The sequence below is a fragment of the Delphinapterus leucas genome, chromosome 16 (genome assembly GCF_059928025.1).
Source record: "Delphinapterus leucas isolate spDelLeu-1000000601 "Yukka" chromosome 16, BTC_Dleu_Yukka2, whole genome shotgun sequence".
Lineage (NCBI taxonomy): Eukaryota > Metazoa > Chordata > Mammalia > Artiodactyla > Monodontidae > Delphinapterus > Delphinapterus leucas.
This window is the reverse complement of record NC_143144.1, coordinates 10,888,071-10,895,673: the sequence shown is the minus strand read 5'-3', so window position 1 is coordinate 10,895,673 and position 7,603 is coordinate 10,888,071.

Below are 7,603 nucleotides of genomic sequence, written 5' to 3'. Positions count from 1 at the left end.
CAAAGCACAAAGATTACCTCCAGCCCCCCTTCAATTATTTAAATCTACAGACCAGCCTCATGGCTTTGTCTTCTTTTATTCGTTTCCCTCCTTTTCTTTACACATCAATCTTCTTCCCCCTCTCAAGTATTTCTACTTCTGGGATGGAGTTTTCTATTAGTTTCTTTTCTCTTTGAAGACAAAAGAACTGTCTCCTTTGCTGAGCCATTCTTTTCAGATCTATTCTTAATGTTGGAAGTACTTGCCCTGAGCCCCCTGCTCTTCTGTATTCACAAACTTCCCCCAGAGGATTCTCACCCAAACCCATGGTTTTGAATACAGTATATCCCCTGTGCATGAACCTTCAAGTTGTGAACTTTCAAAGATGCAAATCTGTGTTTGCAGGTCCAATCAGGTAAGTTAGTTCACATGTCTGGTGTACACTGTCACGTGCATGCATCCTCTATAAGTGGCTGTGCTTTTGTGTACTTTACTGTACAGTACTGAATAGAGTACAGTAGAACAGCATCTTTATTTCCTGCCTGTTCACTCGATGCCAACCCCTGCATGCCAGCTGTTGTACTGTACTACCGTACTTTTCAAGGTACTGTACTGTAAGATTAAAAATGTTTTCCTTACATTTTGTGTTTGTCTATTATGTATTATCTGTGTGAAAAGTATTATAGACCTATTACAGTACAGTACTATACAGGCTAACTTTGTTGGACTTAACGAACAAATTGGCCTTACAAACGTGCTCTCAGAACAGAGCTCGTTCATATGTAAGGGACTTACTGTACCATAATATAACCCAATGACTCTCAAATCTATGTCGTTAGACCCGACCTCTCCTTAGGATTCCAGGCTGATATTAAGTTGCTTATTTGATGTCTCTACTTGATGTCATAAACCCAGCACAGTCAAAATAGGACTCAATATTAATGTCCTCCTTTCTCTATGCCTTCCACCCATCTTTCTCATCTCAACAATATACTCAAATCCCAGAATCTTGTGATTCCTTTCTCCCTTACCTCTCAAACCCAATGCAATAAAGATTCTGAATCCAATTACTCCTATTACCTTTACCACCCCAGTTTAAGCTTCTGTCACTTGTTTTCTCTAATCCTCTCGCCACGTGCAACCAGTACAAAAATTAGAAGCATAAATCATGGAACACACTTGCTTACAACCATCCAGTAGCTTTCTACTGAACTTAAAACCCAAATCTCATTCCCTAGCTTGCAAAGCCCTTGATGATTTGGCCCTTGCCTATCTCTCTGACCTCATCTCATGTCACTTACCCACTTCACCTGTTAGATTCCAACCATGCTAGCCTCTTTCTGTCCTCAGAACAATCCATGCTCATTCCCACCTTAAAGTCCTCACACCATCTCTTCTATCTGCCTACAATTCTCCTTCCTCTACACGTCCAACATCTGGTTCCTTCTGGTTATTTGGCAGAGAGGCCTTCTATGACCAAAGCAATCGAATGGGGTCACCCTATCATTTACCACCACCTTATCCTCCACAGTATGCATCACTAATTGTTAACCAAATTATTTATCTTCTATCTTCATTCACTAGAATGAAAGATCACAAGATGATGAACTCCATCTCAATCACTGTCTATCACCATGATTTTGGACATTTCTTAGCACATAGTAGGCACTCAATAAAGTGTTTATTAAATGAATTAAGTTAAAGAATTTATTTTAAACACAAAAAAACTCTATGAATTTCATGGCACTCATTTTTTTCCCTTTTTACAGAAAGTTACCACATTTCCTAAAAGATCAAGTAAACATTCATTTTAGACAATTTTCATGGAAATGTTAGGCAATAAAGAATGTTAAAATATTACATTACAATGTTTAGAATGCTCCAGAAATTATAGTACCTCCAAAACCTACATGGTGGTAATTATACATGAGAAATTATTGCATTTTCAATAATTAATTAAAATGCAAATAACCCATACTTCAATGTTTCTTCACGTTATCTAAAACATCACATTTTCTGTTTAAGGAACTGAATCTCAACTTAATATGAATTTTGCTGGCAGTGTGAAATACACCACCAAGATCTGCTATGGGTTTTTCCCAAATTTTCTGGACCCCATCCCTCTTGCACCAATACAGATTAGATTTTTCATTACATGATACTTATGATGACTGTACGAAGCAATACTCCTGCCCTTCTTCTGGCTTTTCTGCCTCCATCTTTATCCCAAACACTGTAAGTACAATTTTTAAAAGAACATTTTATTTAAGTAATTTCCATGTCCCACTCAAAAAAAAAAAAAGCAACCAAACCCATACACTTTAATTCTATTTCACTAACTCTCCTCACAAAGACGTTATGCCCTAGGTTAATCAACGCTTCTTGAAATCTCCGACACATAATTCAGTGATTGCCAATCTGTGGGCATGTAATTAGGGATGATTAAAAAAAAAATGAAACCACCACACATTCCTAAAGCATGTCTGATACTGAATAATTACACATCTTGAAAGTTAATGCTTATATGTGTGTGTATATGAATTGCATATACTATTTTAAAATTTGATTAATCAAAGACAACATTTTATTTAAATATTCAAGTGTTTCTGAACTCACAGTAGTATTTTTAGTCATGTTCCATTTTCGCAACAGACACCAAACATACAACTACTATGATGTTAAAGTCCTGAAAGGTTTTTGAACTTTAAAGGGGGCTCCATATTTTAAGTTCTACTATAGTCTATTTCATTAATTAAACTCAGTACAAACACTCTGCTGACAACCCGTGTGTCTGCTACGCCAAAGCAAGACCAACACACACTGCCTTATAAGTCTCCTTAATAAAGTAAGCTTTTCTCATGATCAGCCCCTACACACCTGAAACATTAATATGCCATCAACTGCAACCAACTAAGGTAAATAACATGTATATTTTAATTCAAGTCACTGTTTACTCATCAAATATTAAGCAAGCAAGAAAAAAGTATTAAAGTTATTCCTAAAAGCCTCTATTACTTTACTCTCATGGGTCTGAAAGTTGCTAACACTACAGTCTTTAGCACTGATGGAAAATTACTAGACAGTACCTCTTAACCAAAAATGAACAAAACAATTTTTAAACATGAACTGAAATGAAATTTTAGCACACAGGGATCATTTCGTATGTTTAGATATGTAAGGAGACCCATCATCATACCGTACTAGTAAGTTTACTACCTTAACTTGATTTTAAACTATTTAACTTATCGCTTACCAGTATTACCTATTTCAGTTTATTCAACAGAAATAAAAATGGGAGAGTCGATGTAGTGAGCTCTTTGAGTAAATAATAATGAAAGGTAATATATTCAATGGATAGAAGATGTCAATATTTTAAAAGCCGTATCTCAGAAGTTGGTTCCATTCAAAAACCATTCCAAATGTGTTCAATTATCCTTAGAAAACTGACTTAAACCTTAAAAACGTATCTCACGCTCTAGGTAAGCTGGGTATTTATGAGAAATGAGTCTATTAGAACAGTTCTGTGTTTGTCCGAAGAGCAAACCCAAAGATAACTCAAACACATGTAAGTAATATTTCCTTCTAAGGGGTGAACTACCCTCTATGTAGCTCTAATAAATATGCTTTCTGTATAGCCATGGTCTGCTAATCTCTAAGTTCTTCCCCAAAATAACTACACTTATCCTTCAGGGTCTGACTTTGGCATCACTTTACCCAAGACCCTAAGATTGAGCAAGGTAACCTTCCCGTAGGTTCCATTAGCATCTTGTACTGGACCTTAAATAGTGCTTATGACATGTAAATAAAGACTGGCTTCCTATCTCCACACCAGCTTGCATTTTCAATAATTAATTAAAATGCAAATAACCCACCTGTTGAAAGCTCAACAGCAGCAGGGATCATGTATTATTCATCACTTGATCCCAAGAGACTAAAACTTACTAAATGCTCAGTTAATATTTGTTGAGTTGATTAATTAACAAACTGTTCAAAAACTCACAGAACACATGAAATTTGAAAGAGGGGGGTGGTCCTTCTTTCTAACGGAAAACTAGTAAATATCCAAAATGAGTCAAACTCTGTTACTTCTGAAAATATAAAATCTACAACACTGTTTATAGGTTATGCTGACTCAATTAATTTTAGGAGAAAGAAACTCTTTTGTAAACCCATCCAAACTCATTTTTAGAATCTATTCACATTGAATTTTCTGTAGTGATGGAAAATAACTGACTGGCATCCTAATTAGTAATAACAGAAATAATAATAGTAAACAGTAAAAACCACTGGTTGCATTTACTGCGCATTTACAATGGACACTGTTCAAAGAACTTTTTATTTATCTCATACTATCATTATAATGACAGCATAAGGTAAGTACAATTATCTCACACATTCTACAGCTAAAGATACTGAGAAACAGGCATTATGCTAATAATGGTCCATGGGCACATACCGTATAAATGTCACATGGGTATAAATACCATTTTGGTATTTTTTGATGCTATCAAATTGATTCTCTTTGCCAAACAAGGCAAACACAAACCTTTAATCTGTTTTTTATGGTAACTATTTATAAAATCTATTTTCTACTCTTTTTATCACTTTAACATCCTCTGGTATTTTTTGACAGACATAATGCTAGCAAATGGAGAGTACGTATAAAAATTACACAGTTCTAAAATATTATATTCAGGTTAACACATCCTAAAGTGTTGTTTCCCTTTTCAAAATATTAGCCAAACACTGACAATACATATTCAGTGATGAGGCTATCACTCTCTACAAATCTACATTCTTTGTACATGTTTATGTATTAACCAGCTTTGCTACAGTTTCTATTATTACGTATGTGCTTGGCCAAAGAATACAATCTTTTTACTCTGTTCTTCCCTCATGTCTTGTCAATAAGACTGATGTTTTCACCAGAGGTTTCATGCGTCCATTTTACATTTGGTCCACATGTCTTATCATTTCTGATACTATTGTGAATAACTTTCTTCTATTAAATTTTCTACTTGGTTTTGCAAGAATATAGTGATTTTAGTGTGTATCAATCCTATATCCAGAAACTTTGCTGAATGATCTTATTACTCCTAATAATTAATCTGCAGATTTTCTTAGATTTTCCCTGTAGACAGTCATATTATTCTCTCTATATATTGACAGTTCGGTTTCTTTTTCAGTCGAGCCCCAATACTGCCATGAACTATCTCTATAACTTGGAGTGAGTCACTAGGATTCACTTTGTTCATTTATAAAATTAAATGATTGAGCCAGGAGATCTTTAAACAAAAACCTTCAGTATTCTAAATTTCCTAAATTATATTATACTATATACACTTAGAATACCATGTTATATTCTGTCCCACCCTGTACCCAACCCAGTTCCTTTTGACTGTAATCCTCTAAACAGCAGTAAGCCTAATCTAGAGTTTCAGCCCAAGTGGCAAAAGCACATACTACTTACTTAACAGACATGCGATCCCTCAAATTTCCCAGCTCCCTTACAGTTAGATCAGACCATTAGCTCTGAGCAATTAGCTGTCAGCAGAGATGATGTGTCTCCTTGGGAACAAAGCACCCAGAAAAGGAAGTTAGTTCTCCACACTCTTTTCTTCCCCTGCCATGGTACTTAAAGTCATTCTAGACATGGAATGTTAGTTACCGGGGGCTCCTGAGTCACCACCTGGAGTAGGACTCCTAACCAGTGGTAGACATGTGACATGTACACAAATTAAATCACTGAGACTTCGGGGTTCATAGTTTTTTCTTACAAAAGCATAACTTAGCTTCTCCTGACTAACCCAGGATGGCGAATCAGTTTCATTTCAGGTGCAGATTGATTGGTAGTAGCTTCCTGGAATTGAAAAAAATATTGAGAAACTTTGGGAAAATTAGAAAGGAATGCCATGCACAGTCAATAGCTCCATAAGTGTGGGAGGCTGGGTGAATCGTGAACCCCGACTTAGGTCATATGTTTTATGCAAATTGAGGCTTATGAACTAAAAGACTGGTGGTAAACTTCAGTTACTAGTGGCTTGAAAAGTAAGTCCAAACCGCAGCTGGTTACTTCTCATAGCTGCAGTATATTTCTCTAGTACAAACACCCTTAGCTCTGCTCCATTCCTATATTCCTGTTCACCAAGTTGACTATCTTACCCCTACACTAAACCCTGAACTACGATCATTTCCAGCCAAGCAATTTCTGCTGCAGGCTTTTAAGGCATAACCTTGAGAACGTAAATCTAACAAGACAAAATATTATTCACGACATCAAATCCCAGATTCATTACTTGAGCGTTTACTGATCATTTTCAAAATGTTCTGGCTACGAATCAAGCATCATTTTCCATAAGCTATTTGCTAATGAAGAACTTCAGAAATACAAAATGGTATGAAAGGATTACAATAAACACCCATGTTTCAACAGCCAGCTAAAAAATAAATTATTACATACACAGGTGAAGTGAACCAGGTATCCAGCCCTGATTTTATTCTCTTTGTTCCCCTGAAGGAGTTATAACCATTCGGCTGAATTTAATATTTATCATTCAAGGGCATTTTTTCAGAATTTTACTACCGATGTCCACATTGTAATACTAATTTCAGAACTGTTTTTCATATTGTAACATGATATAAATGGTATCATACTGTATACGTCCATCCGTAATTTTTAATTTTTGCCCAATATTATATTCCTGGGATTTATTTTTGTTGATAAGTATGGTTATAGTTTCACTGTGTGCAGTATAACTACCTTGTCTGAAATGGACACAAGTTAAGTATCAACTTCCCTACTGACAAAATTGAGAGTTTTTTGTTTTGTTTTGTTTTTTAGGTGGAGTTTATTTTTTAGAACAGCTTCAGGTTCAGAGCAAAATGGAGCAGGCACAGAGTTTCCATATTACCCCCCAACACACACAGCCGTCCCTGGCCAGAGTAGTACACTTGTTACAATCAGGGAACCTACACTGAAACATTAGATTATCACCCAAAGCCCACAGTTTGCACATTAGAGTTGACTCTTGATGCTGTACATTCTATGGGTTTTGACAAATTTACAATGATTTGTATCCACCATTATGGTATCACACAGAACAGTTTTGTTAGGGAACTGTTGACCAAAACTGCCCACCTCGGCCAGCACAGTGATACCCACTTACATGAGTTGTCTCACAACTGCAGGTCCCAATGAGAAACATGGTGCTGCCACCGAAAACTAACTGGAAGAATTCAGGAGGGGCCAAAAGGAGGGAGGAGATGCCAGCCCATACTATGTCCTGCCAACCTCCTAGAATCCTTTGCTCTGGAATCCACGTTGGCTGAGAGATGCGTGCATCACCAGGAAAGACCCTGAGTCAGACCAAATATGGGCCAAGCAAGAGGACTGGCCAGAAACAACCTGGAAACTCACCCTATTCCCAGAAAACCTGAGACTGTGAGCCATGTGGCAGAGCAGTTCTCCTGGGTTCCTTTACCCTCCTGCTCTCTGCCCAGGTGCCCCTTTCCAACAAAGTCTTTTGCTTTGTCAGCATGTGTGTCTCCTCAGACACATTTCTGAGTGTTAGACAAGAGCCCACTCTCGGGCCCTGGAAGGGGTCCCCCTTCCTGTAACAGTTTC